The following is a 14,077-nucleotide window of genomic DNA, read 5'->3' as shown; positions in this document are numbered from 1 at the left end:
AAAGCCCCAAATACATACACTCAATAACGATTTAAAGATTGATAAAATCAATCTTATGTTTTGAGTGAGAAAGAATATAGAAAGCAAATTCAGAAAATCAAACCACAAGGTGGAAAATTCTCACAGTCCTTTTGTTTTTGGCAATGATGTGCTGTTATCTCTAGGGTGACAATCATTCGCCAATTCAGGAGTTGATCAGATGGACCTAGGTATTTTCTTGTTTAGAATTCTTCTAATTTTTTTGCGGCTCATTTCTTTCTTCTATATGGGAGAGCGTGAGGGAGAGGTGGATGCTTTCTGCCTCTACATTTCTCTCTCTGTGGCACTCACAGCTTTTAACATTCTGCAACTCAGCTAACCGAAGGGCTGTTGTCATGCAGAATTTCCTGAAGTCAAAAGACTCTTCATGCCACTCCGTTTCGAGTTCTCCGCCTTACTGTTTCAAAAACTCCCATTTCAGCCAAAAAAAGGTTGTCTCTTCCAATTACTACTCTTAAAAAAAGTAGCATTCGGATGTAAATACATGAAAATGAGGCCAAGAGTGACCACCAGACACTTCATTGCTCCCACTGCCCACAGGATGGTGACATTTTCTGTTGGCAATGACCAGTAATATTGGCTCCAATGACCCTAAAAGAAACTGGTGGGGAATAAAAAAAAGTGGTATTGTGTCTCATTGTAATGTAAAACTTAACTATAGAAAATATTGACATATAGCAAACATTTGTTTCAAAAATATAAACATGTGAAAACATGTTCTAACACTAATGAAAATACTGCTTGACATTTTTCCCTCAGTAAACTTGTACAAGTCTGTCCCTGAAAAAACTTCATCTTGACTCGCCTGCTGGTTGGGTTTGACATAAGGGAAAGTTGGATCAAAATTGTCTTGTCACCTTCCTTGCCCCATCTGCTTCTGAAGTTCAGTGATACATTTTGTATCAGGCAAGTTGTGGTCATCAATCGTACCCTGCTGAAACAGGTGTTAGGCCCCTTGGTATAATCAGGGGCCTAGTGCCTGCTTTCAGGACTCAGTCAACTAATTCAGCGCACCCAGCTCAATGGTTCTGGGTAAATTATAGCCTTAAAGACAGTGCTACAAGCCACCAGAGAAGAGGTGTGTTTTTCCAGTTTCTCTTGCTTCAATGTAGAAACACGAAGTCGAAGTACTCTGGATTCCAATGCAGCCTCCTGTTACCTGTACTCTTCTTATTGACCATTCCACCGCCTGCCCATCCTGGACTTACCTGTTCCTCTGACACTAATACAAGCAGATCTTTATTGGTCGAACAGGTCTTATCACGGTCCGGATCAAATCAGCCCATTTGATTGGCACCCCATCCACCACCATCTTAATCATTCATGTCCTCCATCACCAATACACAGTGGCAGTAGCGTTTATCATCTGTGACATGTCCTGCAGTAACTCAACAAGGCTCGTTCAAGAGCATCTTCCACATCCCTGACCTCAACGACCCAGAGGGGTAAGGACAGCAGGCACATGGCAATACCATCTGCAAGTGCTCTCTCCAGTCACTCACCGTCTGATTTTGGAAATATATCTGTGTTCGTTCACTGGGTCACAATCATGGAACTCCCATTCAAACGGCCCTGTCGAAGTATAGATGCCACACGGACAGCAGCAGTTCAAGAAGACAGCTCAGTACCACCTACACAAGGGCAATTTAGGTTGGCTTTACCAGTTATGGCCCCATTCTAAATACAATTTTTAAAAAAATAGGAAATGTCCGAATTGGTGAGCCGCATTGGTCGGCTTGTTCAGTGTCTGCTGCTTGCTTGCGGCGTGGAGATGAGGCCTCAGGTTTAATTTAAGACAAAGCCTGAACCTCTCCTCATTGCATCAGCTAGCATCCACCTTCAGAACCTCTAACCCACACCTCCCTTTATCATTGAAGGTGTTACCAAGCTGCATGTCTCCCACTTTGATCAGATTACGTATTTAAGTTTCCTTTCTCCTTGACCTGGGAAAGAGGTGCTGTCACAGTGAAGAGTGGAATCTTTTTGATCTCAGCAATGTGAAAGACACGGGCTGCAGGTGCCAGAGAGGGATGAATAGGGAGGAAAGAATAGTTTGCAAGTCAACTTCAAAATCATGAGGGAGGTGTTCAGATGGAACATCTGTCAGAGTGTTCTGTCTGGCCTTGCATTCCATTACAACAACAATGTCATGCACCGATGTGCTCTGTTGATAATGTCAGACCTAAATTTTATGAAGGAGGCATGAAATGATTGAATAGGGCAATCCAGGGATCAGGCAGGAAATGAAGTTGAGGTAGCAAATCAGCTGAGAGATAGTGGAACAGCAGATCTGCCTGAAGGACTGAATGGCCTAGACCTCCTCCAAGCTTTTATGGTCAACAGCTAAAAGGTGCAGCCATTTGGATGGAAATGTAGGAGCTGTTTTGAATCTTGATGTACCATTCATTTCATCCATTTGATAAAAATAAATCTGAAAACTAGGTCATAGGGTCATGCAGCACAGAAACAGACCCTTCGATCTAACTCGTCCATGCTGACCAAGTTTCCCAAACTAAAACTAATCTTACTTGCCTCTCTTTGACCCATATCCTTCTAAACATTGCCTATTCATGTACCAGTCCAAATTTATTTTAAATGTTGTACCTGCATCTACCACTTCCTGTGGCAGTTCAATTTGCATATGAACCACCCACTGTGTTAACAAGTTGTCCTATGGGACCCTTTTAAAGCTTTCTCCTCTTACTTTAAAATTATGCCCCCTAGTTTTGAACTCCACTACCTCAGGGAAAAGATCTTTGCTACTCGCTTTATCTATGTCCCTCATGATTTTATAAACCTCTGTAAGGTCACCCCTTAATCTCCAATGCTCCACTGAAAGAAATCCCGGCCTATCCAGCCTCTCCTTATAACTCCATCTCTCCAACTTCATCAACACCCTGGTAAATCTTTTCGGAACCATCTCAAATTTAATAATACCCTTCCTTTGGCAGGGCAACCAGAACTGGATGCAGTACTCCAGAAATGGCCTCGCCAACATCCTGTACAAACTCAGCATGACGTCCCAACTCCTAGACACAATGAGAGCAAGATGGAGAAAACTTCAAGGGATTATTCAGAATTAAGAATGTCACTGTTGAAGGGGGGTTAGATTGGAAGACCGTGTACATACTTTGTGTTAGTAATGTCAGGCCAATTGTTTGGATACTGGTAGAAATGAGATTTTTGTTTATGGAAACATAGTAAGTGTTAGATGTATCATTAAGAGTGTGTAGAAGTTTGCTCCTATTCTTTGTGGCTGGCTGGTTATGAGCTGTGATGTTTCCACACTTAAAATAACTACAACTAAGTTCAAAATTGCCTGACAGAATGCCGTTGTGGATAATCACAATGAACTGCTGTTTGGTTTCAGTGGCGACAGAGAGACTTTCAGTGAAAACTTCTTAAGAAAATGATCCTAATTTTGTTTTAGAGTAAATAAAACAGCATTCTGATTTAGGCCGGTATCTGTCTTCTACCAAACAATTGGCCTGATATTACCAAACCATTGTATGAATAACCATCCAGTCTGATCCTCCTTTCAACCTGGACCTTCTTAATTCTGAACAACCCCCTGAATTTTATACATACTGCTCCCTCTTCTTTTTTGTTTTCAGTTTACTTTCAGGTTTTGTTTTTATTTTCTTAGCTGGTTTATTTGATCCTTTGAACTGGTTCTACCATTCCATAAGATCCCAGCTCACTTTCTATTTTGACTCCATTGTCCCACCCCATCCCTGGATTGCCCTATTTAGGCTGTCTCTTCCCTCATAAAATTTATCTCTGTGTGTATCATCAAGAAGCACTTTAAGGGCTGACTTATAAGGTGGTTACGATAATGGAATAAAATGGGGGGTGGGGGCAGGGAGGAGTGCAGCATGTTCTGATCCCTCAGTTTCTTTGACTTATGTGGAATCTGGAGTTTGCACATTCTCCCCGTGTCTGTGTGGGTTTCCTCCGGGTTCTCCAGTTTTCTCCCACAGTCCAAAGATATGTCGGTCAAGTGAATTGGCCATGCTAAATTGCCCAAAGTGTTAGGTTCATTAGTTAGAGGAGGGAGTGGGTTGCTCTTTTGGAGGGTCGGTATGGACTTGTTGGGCCGAAGGACCTGTTTCCATTCTGTAGGGAATCTAATCTAAAAAAAAAGCACAATTCTTTGACCAGTGCGTGTCAGTGCTTCCTGCTCCAGCGTTGAACGATGAGCTGTGACATGTCCTTGTGGCCACAATAAGGGGAGTCTTTTCTACAGAAGAGATCACTATTGTCTTGGGGGGGGGTTGGTGAGGAGCAGGCCCATTTGAAGTTAAGGCAGGATGTAAGAAGAATATTCCCAAAGTAACGTAGACGCACCCTTTGCTCTGGACAAAGTGAGATTGGTTTTGCAGTGGACTCTATTTAATGCCGTCTTTTCTTTAAACAAAACAACTGAGGTTGTTTCCCGTTACTGCAATAGTAAATGAAACCTGCAGTTTTCCACTCAGTGTGAGAAACCCAAAGGAGCACTCAGTGCTCTTTTATCAGACGTATCTCCTTTTCTTTTTTTTGTGTGTGATTTTGATCAAGGGTTAGATATTGTTCAGAGTACTGGGGACCTGGTTAATCTTCAAATTAGTGCTGTAGGACCATTTGCACTGACCTAGGAGAGGAGATGGGGAGCCACTGTCTATCTTCTCATTCTAATGATAGCACATCTAACCGTGTAGCACTCCCTCAGTATTGACACTGGAAGGCCAGGCTGGATTTTTTTGTTTAAAGGATCATTTGAATTCAGAACCTTGTGAGTCAGAGGCACGAGGGCTACCAACTAACTGCCAGCTAATACTTATGAAGATGTTATAAAAATGCAAACAATTTTTCCTTTAGTTTCATTTCTGCATGCTTTCAACACCTGTCAAGTAGAAGAGAACAGTTAATGAGCCTTAGATGGATTAAGAAGGAGTACAAGAGTAGGGAATTATACTCAGCTTGGTTAAGATAACAGCTAGCCCACAGCAGGAGCACTGTTCAGTTCTGGGTACCACCCCACTGGAAGCCTGTGAATCCATTGGAGAGAGTGCACATGAGGTTTACAAGAATGGTTCCAGGGATGAGGAGCTTCAGTTATGAGGATAAATTGGAAAAGGAGGGGCTGTTCTCCTTGGAGAAGTGATTTTTATTGAAGTTTTTAAAATCATACGAAATTCGCACAGAGGAAAAGCAAACAACTGGTCTCACTTGTAAATGGATCAAGAACAAGATTTTACAGATTTAAGCCCTTTTGCAGTAGAATGAAATGGAATGTGAGAAGAACCTTTAGATTAGATTACATTACAGTGTGGAACAGGCCCTTTGGCCCAACAAGTCCACACCGACCCGCAACCCACCCATATCCCTACATTTACCTCTTATCTAACACTACGGGCAATTTAGCATGGCCAATTCACCTGACCTGCACATCTTTGAACTGTGGGAGGAAACCGGAGCACCCGGAGGAAACCCTCGCAGACACGGGGAGAATGTGCAAACTCCACACAGTCAGTCGCCTGAGGCGGGAATTGAACCCAGGTCTCTGGCGCTGTGAGGCAGCAGTGCTAACCACTGTGGCACCGTGCCACCCACCTTGTTCATATAACAAGGAGTTTGGCCATGGAATGCAGTTGTGGGACTTGAAATCTCAAGTACAGAGCTCAACTGTGGATTTTGGAATATTGTCTATTCCTCCTAAAGATGCCAGTGGTTTCAATTACTGTACAAACATCCTTGCACACATGTTGTTATTGTGAAAACACTGGCACACAAGCCTCTAAACACCAGCTGCATGAGGACATTTATCGGCACAAGCTGCTAAATCGGAAACAAGTCAGCAATTGTTCTTGCCTACACAACAAGCCTGTCTCCAAGACTCTCAGCTTGAGCAACCAGTCAATGATCACAGAATTGTTAGAATACAGAAAGCAGCCGTTCGGTCCATCGCATCTTCACCAGTCCTCCAAATGGGCATTATGACTTAGTGCTATGCTCCCACCCTTTCTCTAACTCTACACATTAGAGACTTATTGAAATTGAAACAATGCCATTTAGAAAGCTCAACTGAATTTGTTTCCTCCATGCTGTCAACCCTCCCCATCTCTCTAACTTCCCCCAGCCATCCTGGACCCTTTAACATCTCCAACTTTAATTGCTCCACCATTGCTGCCTGGTTTCTAATCTCTTCGATCCCTATCATCCCCTGAACCTTACTTCGCCTTCCCCCTTTAAGCCATTTGTTCAAACTTTGACCAAGCTTTTGGTCGTCTCACCTGATATGCCCTAATGTGGCTCAGCATCAAATTTTGTCTTTAAAAGGAACACTCCTGCTCTTATTTCTTTTATATTTAAGTTGTTATAAAGTGAAGGACCAGAGATCATAGAATCATAGAGATGTACAGCATGGAAACAGACCCTTCGGTCCAACCCATCCATGCCAACCAGATATCCCAACTAATCTAGTCCCACCTGCCAGCACCTGGCCCATATCCCTCCAAACCCTTCCTTTTCATATACCCATCCAAATGTCTCTTAAATGTTGCAATTGTACCAGCCTCCACCACTTCCTCTGGCAGCTCATTCCATACACGTACCACCCTCTGTGTGAAAAAGTTGCCCCTTTTATATTTTTCCCCTCTCATCCTAAACCTATGCCCTCTAGTTCTGGACTCCCCCACCTCAGGGAAAAGACTTTGTCTATCTACCCTATCCTTGCCCCTCATAATTTTGTAAACCTCTATAAGGTCACCCCTCAGCCTCCGACACTCCAGGGAAAACAGCCCCAGCCTGTTCAGCCTCTCCCTGTAGCTCAGATCCACCAACCCTGGCAACATTCTTGTAAGTCTTTTCTGAACCCTTACAAGTTTCACAACATCTTTCTGATAGGAAGGAGACCAGAATTGCACGCAATATTCCAACATTGGCCTAACTAATGTCCTGCACAGTTGCAACATGACTTCCCAACTCCTGTACTCATGAGTGGAAGGGGTGAGAATAGAGATGTTGGATACGCACAGCATAGTTGGGACCAAAATGTGGCCTATGGTGTTTTCTTGATCTTGGGAAGGTAATGTTGGAGGAGATCAGCACGGAGCAGGATTTCATCAGATGTTGTGTTTTTTAAAATTTTGGCACAAGATGTGGGTGCTGCAGGCCAGATGAACATTTTATTGTCCATCCTTAATTACCCTTGAGCAGATGGGGTCACATTCAGCAATAGCTGGGAAATACATTGAAGAAGTTGGGACTGTTACCCTTGGAGAGAATGTTACTGAGAAGAGATCTGATCAAAGTTTCCAAAATCGGGAGTGGGCGGTGTGGACTAGATGGGAGAAGCTGTTCCCACTTGTAAAAGAAGGAGATTGAAAATGCTGTGTACACATCAGGGTCTGGAATGCACCACCTGGAGATGACGTGGAGGCAGGTCCCATTGAGGCTTTCAACAGGACATTGGATGGTTTGGGTAGAAATGGAGGGAAAGGCAGAAGATTAGCTGTAGGTAATAGAAGAAGTGCAGGCACAGTGGGCCGGATGGCCTCCTTCTACTCTGTAATGATTCTGTGCAGCGATTGAAGCATAGAAATAATGGATGCCATGTGTGAAGCTTAAGTCAGGATCCAGCAGCTTAGCAAATTTGTGCACCAGTGAGTTGAAGCTGTGCGAGTTGCTGGGGAGAGTTGTGGATTCTTTCCGCTGGTTTTAGGTTGCCAGAGTTAATGTCTTGATGTTGGACGAGTGATTTGACAGCGCAACGTAGCAGTAAAGGTGGTGGCTGAAAGGTACACCTGGGAAGCATAAGCATAGACCAGAAAGCTGTAACCCATTTAGACAGGCATCATCGCTAAGGGGCAATGTGTAAGGGTGAAGGGAGTTCGGGGAAACACTGACTTTACCATTCTGAAGAAGCCATTGCCGGAGGTCTGTTATCACAACCGAAACAGGAGCAGAACCAAGCAGTCCAACAGATATAGCCCACAAAGGAGAAATAACAGAAGAGAATGAGTTCTTTAACCATGTTGTTACGGTGTGAGCAAGAAGGCCAAGTACACATTAACATCCTGCTGGGTCATTCACTGAGGATACCATGAGTCGCGGTTCCTTTCCTCTGGACCTAGTTCGATAATGAGGACAAAGCAGAAACTGGATTTCAGGTTGGAAACAGGAAGCTGAGTGTATGGAGCTTGATTGCAGTGACATATTCAGCTTTAGAAGAAGCTGAGAAGCTGGCTGACAACTGGTTATAGGAGTGGAGTTAACAAATTACCTCAAGGCAGGAAAATCCCTGATCTGAAATCAGCAACTTAGAAAGTTTGTTTTGTAACTGGGCTGTTGAGCTTGATGACAGAAATTAGTCATAGTGTATTCAATAAGACACCAGTCTCTCTGTATACTTAAGCTTCCCCATAGTAAGGCAGAGTAAGACCCAGTTCCTCAGTCCCAGTTTGTTTATTAAAAGCTGATGGTTGTTGGGGTATTTTGGCTAATGAACAAGAAATTCCAACCTGTACTGCTGCCTTCCAAGGAAGGTGAGCAAGGGAGAAAAGATCTCATCAGCAACATTGGTGCAGTTATGCCCTCGTGTAATTTGGATTTTAATCATTAGTTGACGAGAGGATCAGGTTTTGTTTGGGTCCAAACAGGGGTTGAAGAGCAGCAACTTCCCTTGGCTGTGCTGGAACTGTGCCAGGAAAGTGCCCAGTGCCTTATTTGTCCAAGGACATGAAACAGGGAGTCTGCTTCACCACTCTGTAGAAATCTACCAGAATGGAGAAAAATCTACTGGACACCACAACTGCACCGCCATTTTTTTTTAGATTTGTTTGGTGGTTTAAAATGGCAACCGAGGAACATCCCACCCCTCACCAAGTTAGCAATCTATCTGTGTTTTAGCAGCTAGGAGGCTACTACAATTACAATAACATTCTGTTAAATTTGCCTACTGCTTTTTCAGCAATTTCTTTTTTTTTCAACCCAACCTCCCACCAAGAGGCTAATGGTGTACCTTTTCTATTTGGCTGGAACCCATACTCTCCCCAAAAAAATGAAAAATCCACTCACATTCCTCCATTACAGATCTTGTTCTCGCCTGATTGCTCAGTTAGAGTGTGACTGATGTTCTACCTCAACATAATTTTCCTGCTCCATCCCCATACCTGTTGATGCCTTTAATGTCTAGTAATCCATCAATTTCTAACTTGAAAATATTTGATGACTGAACCTCCACTGCTCTTTGGGGCAGAGAATGCATAAGCTTTACCTCTCTGTGTGTAGAAATGCCATTTTACCTCAGTCCTAAGTACCCTATGAGAGCAAATGCCCCCGGCTGTAGATCCTCCCCAGCCAGAGGAAGCCTTCTTCCTGCATCCAACCTGTTGAACCCTGTCAAAGTCCTGTATGTCTCAATGAGATCCCTTCTTGCTCTTCCAAAGCCTAGAGAACCACAAGCCAGTCTCCTTAATCTCTCTTCGTAGGGTAAACCCACCATCCCAAGGAGCGGTCCAATGAACATTTGTTGTATTCCCTTTGCAGCGAATATATCCTTCCTCCTGAAAGGAGACCACAACTAACCGTCATATTTCTGATGGAGTCCCACCAATGTGCTATAATGCCTTTCATCATCTTGTAAACTGGAACATTCCAGATTTCAACAATCCTCTTTGGAGTGAAAGCATCCCTCTTCATCTCTCCCTTGATGTTTTGGAAGTGATTTTACCTTTATCACCTCTTCATATTGATCCATTTGCCAAAGGGAATGTTTTCTCTCAGTTGAGTAATGATATAACTGTAGAGGAGGAATTTCTGGACCATATGTGAGTTGATTTTCTGGATGAATATGTTGAGGAACCAACCAGAGAACTGGCATCATAGACTAAGTATTACAAAATGAGAAGTAAATAATTGGCATCCTGGTTGTCAAGGTCCCTTCGAGAAGAGTAACCATAATATGATCGAATTCTTCATTAAGGTGGTGAGTGATGTAGTTGATTCTGAGACTAGGGTCCTGAATTTAAATAAAGGGTTTGAGGCATGAGTGGCTATGATAAAATGGGGATGTTACTTAAAGGGATGATGGTAGACAGCCAATGGCAAACATTTAAAAAGTGTATGGCGGAACCGCAACAATTCTTTATTCCTGTCTGGCACAAAACTGAAATTGGCAAGGTGGCTCAACCATGACGAACAAGGTAATTTTAAGGGTAGTATTAAATCCAAGGAAGGGGCCTACATATTGGCCAAAATAAAAACAATAGACCTGAGGATTGGGTGCAGTTTAGGACGACAAAGAGATTGACTAAGAGGAAGGAAATAGAGTTAGAAGAGTAAAATTGTGGGAACATACAAGTTGATTGTAAAAGCTTCTATTTGTATGTGAAGAGAAAAAGGTTTGTTAAGTGAAATGTAGGTTACTTTCAGTTGAAAACAGGGGTATTTACAATAGGGGATGGGCAAAGAGATTGCTGATCCATAAGGTAGCACTTTGCTTTTGTCTCCACAAACAAGGACACAAGGAATGTTGCAAATACATTGGGGAACACTGGGTCTCAAGGAGAGGAAAGAATGGAAGGAAATCAGGATTAGTAGGGAAATGCTGTTGGGCAAATTGATGGGATTAAAGGCTAATAAATGCCCAGGGTCTGATAGTCTGTATCCCAGAGTACTTAAGGAAGTAGGCCTGGAAATATTAGGTGTATTGGTGATGATTTTCAAGATTCCACAGACTCTGCAACGGTTTCTATTGATTGGAAGGGAGCCAATATAACCCTCCTCTTTCACAAAAAGTGGTAGAGAAGGAAGAGGGAATTATGAGTTGACGTTGGTAGTTGGGAAAATGCTGGAGTCCGTTATAAAAGATTTAATAGCAGAGCTCTTGGAAAACAGTGACAGGATCTGACAGAGTCAGCACGGATTTACAAAAAGGAATTTGTGCTTGTCAATCTTTTCTGGTACTGTTCAGCAAGTTGATAAGTAGGAGAGCCAGAGAAAATGGTTTCTTGAACTTTCAGAAGGATTTTGTTAAGGTCCCGCAAAGGAGATTGGCAGGTAAAATTAAAGCACATGGAACTGGGGGCTGTGTACTGACAAGAATAGAGGGCAAGTTGGCAGACAGGGCACAAAAAGTGGGAATACATAGTGGGAGCCAGTGACTAGTGAGGTATCGCAGGAACCAGTGTTTGGACTTCAACTACTGATAATATATATTTGATGATTCAAATGAAGGCACTAATGTAATATCTCCAAGTTTGCAGACAACACAAAGCTGATGAGTTGTGAGGAGGATGCAGATATGCTTCAGTGTTATTTGGACAAGTTGAGTAAGTGGGTAAATCAATGACAGATGAAGGATAATGTGGATGAATGTGAGGTTATCCATTTTGGTAGCAAAAAAGAGGAAGGCAGATTATTATCTGAATGGCAATAAATTGGGGGAGGGGATGATACAACAAGATGTGGGTGTCCTTGTACATCAATTGCTGAAAGTAAACATTTAGGTGCAGAGGGCTGTGATAAAGGCAAATGATATGTTGATCAGAGAGGATTCAAGTGCAGGAGCAGGAATGTCTTATTGCAATTTACAGGATCTTGATGAGATCATATTTGGAGTATTGTGTGCAGTTTTGGTCCCTTTATCTGCAGAAGGATGTTCTGGCTATGGAGGGAGTGCAGTGAAAGTTTACCAGACCGTTTCCTGGGATAGCAGGACTGACAGTTCAAGAACAGCTTCATCCCTGCTGTTCTTAGACTTCTGAATGGACATGTTCAAACTCATGTTGATCTCGCTCTTAGCTTACCTTCTCTGCAACTATAACTATAACATGCATTTTGTTTGGTATGATCTGGCTGTAGTGCACACAAAACAAAACTTTTCACTGTACCTAGGTACATGTGACATCAATATGTCAAATCAAATCAAACAAAAACACGTGAACAGAGACTGGATCAATTTGAACAATGGGGACAGCACAGTGACAAGTTGGTTAGTAGTAATGCTTCATAACACCAGATCCGATTCCACCCTTGGGCAACTGTCTGTGTGGAGTTTGCACATTCTCTCCGTGTCTGCGTGGGTTTCCTCTGAGTATTCTAATTTCCTCCCACAGTTCAAAGATGTGCAGGTTAGATGGAATGGCCATACTAAATTGCCCATGATGTCCAGGGATGTGCAGGCTAGATTGGTTAGGCATGGGAAATACAGTGATAAGGTAGGGGCTCCCTCACCTTCTACCTGTTCAGTCTTGTTGTCCTGTCCCACACCCCTACCCCCTGTCATTGGTATAAATGCCATCCTTTCCCAGCTGCTATCCATTCTAGAAAAGGCTCACTGAACTCAAAATATTAGCATTGTTTTCTCTCCACAGATACTTCCAGACCTGCTGAGTTTCTCCAGCAATTTCTGTTTTTATTTCAGATCTTCAGCATCCACAGTTATTTATTTTATTATACCCACGGGAGTTTAGAAAAATGAAGGGAGTGCATCTCATGGAATGTTATAAAATTCTAAAAGAACGAGATAAGATAAACGCAGGAAGGATGTTCTGACGGACTAGAGAATCCAGAACCTACAATCACAGTCTAAAGGTACGGGATTGGCTGTTTAGGACTGAGATGAGGAGAGATTCCTTCACCCAGAGAGTGGTGAGCCTGTGGAATTCACTGACACAGAAAGAGGTTGAGACAAAAACATTGTACGTTTTCAAGAAGGTGTTCTGTATAGTTCCTCGGGCTAAAGAGATCAAAAGGTAGGCAGAGAAGGTGGGAACAGGGTACTGCGTTAGATGATCAGCCACCATATTGTTCCTGTTTCCAATGTGTCAATGTTTGTTTCTGTACAAACTTCTTCTCACTTTCAACACATCTACCCGATCACCTGTGAACTATTCCATAGAGAAAAATATCCAAATGTTTCCAAGTTCCCCTCACAACTGGAGTTCTTCATTTGTGGTAACATCCTGTTAAACCTATATATCTTGGCTGGAATGTGTTCACCCAAATTGTCCACAATATTCTTGGTAGAGGCATATTGAGGTGAATTCCAGTCTACGGTCATCTTTGGAGGAGGGTGGGTGCTGCTGGAGTATCCACATTGCTGATGGAACACTCCTCGATGCCAGAGTTACCTGCTGTTCTTGACGATTCTAACATGCCTGGCTGAACTCCAATCTTCCATCCTCCACAGACTTTGGCACATCCAAATATCTTCTCCATTCACAATAACTTACACCAGATTTCAATCACCCAGCATCTCAATGTCCACTGTCCTACACCAGCCCACTCTCCCACAAGATTTGAATTTCATAAATCTCAATTTTGTTTGCAAAAGCCTTGATAGCTTTGCTCTGTACAGCTCTCCAAAATCTTTGCACACCAGTGCATCCACTATTTTAAATGCGTTCACCTATTTAGATCATTAAATTTGCCCACATAGCTTGCTTGGCCTATGTCCTTCCTTTAAGAGACTTCTCAAAAAAATCCACTCTTACTTCCAGGTTTTAGCTATCTGTCCTAATGTTTCATCAAGTGGCTCAGTGTTATATTATATGCAGTGCTTGAAGGTGCTATCCTGCACTATAGGCACTATATAAATGCAAACTTTTGTTGCTGATACTTTACGTTTCTCTGAGCAGCGAACAGCTGCACAAAAACAATGTCATTGTTCCATGTGGGACCATCAGTTTGAGATTTTAACTCTTTGAATATTTTTTGCCTGCTGCTTCAGTTGATAAAAGTGTTACCCCTCAGCAGCAGGATGCTAAATCGCATGTGGTTAATGATTTGACTCCTGGGAAAGTGCACAACAGCTGCTCTTTTAAGTGTTGGCCAATCTGCAGCTGTTTTCCATTTTAAGAGATGTGAAGGCCTCATCTGGAAGTTTCCACACGCCTGGAGTCTTTCAAGAACCCACATGTATAATTGGCAGAGTTAGTGCATTTGCAGAAGTGTCTCACCATTGCTTTTGGTTTAATAACCTGCTACAAGGAAAAAACAGTTTACTTTTGGCGTTCTAATTTAGTCTGTTTCTTTTCCCCTTTCTTCTGGT

The 14,077-nt window shown here is 42.7% G+C and overlaps 1 protein-coding gene across 1 annotated transcript in view; it reads left to right on the top strand.

Annotated features, from left to right (window-relative positions):
- rasgrp3 (RAS guanyl releasing protein 3 (calcium and DAG-regulated)) overlaps nt 1-14,077 on the top strand; it is a 139,748-nt gene that overhangs the window by 64,676 nt on the left and 60,995 nt on the right. The gene's annotated exons all lie outside the window — the stretch shown is intronic.

This window comes from Chiloscyllium punctatum, chromosome 11 (genome assembly GCF_047496795.1).
Source record: "Chiloscyllium punctatum isolate Juve2018m chromosome 11, sChiPun1.3, whole genome shotgun sequence".
NCBI classification, from domain to species: domain Eukaryota; kingdom Metazoa; phylum Chordata; class Chondrichthyes; order Orectolobiformes; family Hemiscylliidae; genus Chiloscyllium; species Chiloscyllium punctatum.
The sequence above is the reverse complement of the archived record's forward strand: the minus strand, read 5'-3'. Positions and strand labels throughout refer to the sequence as shown.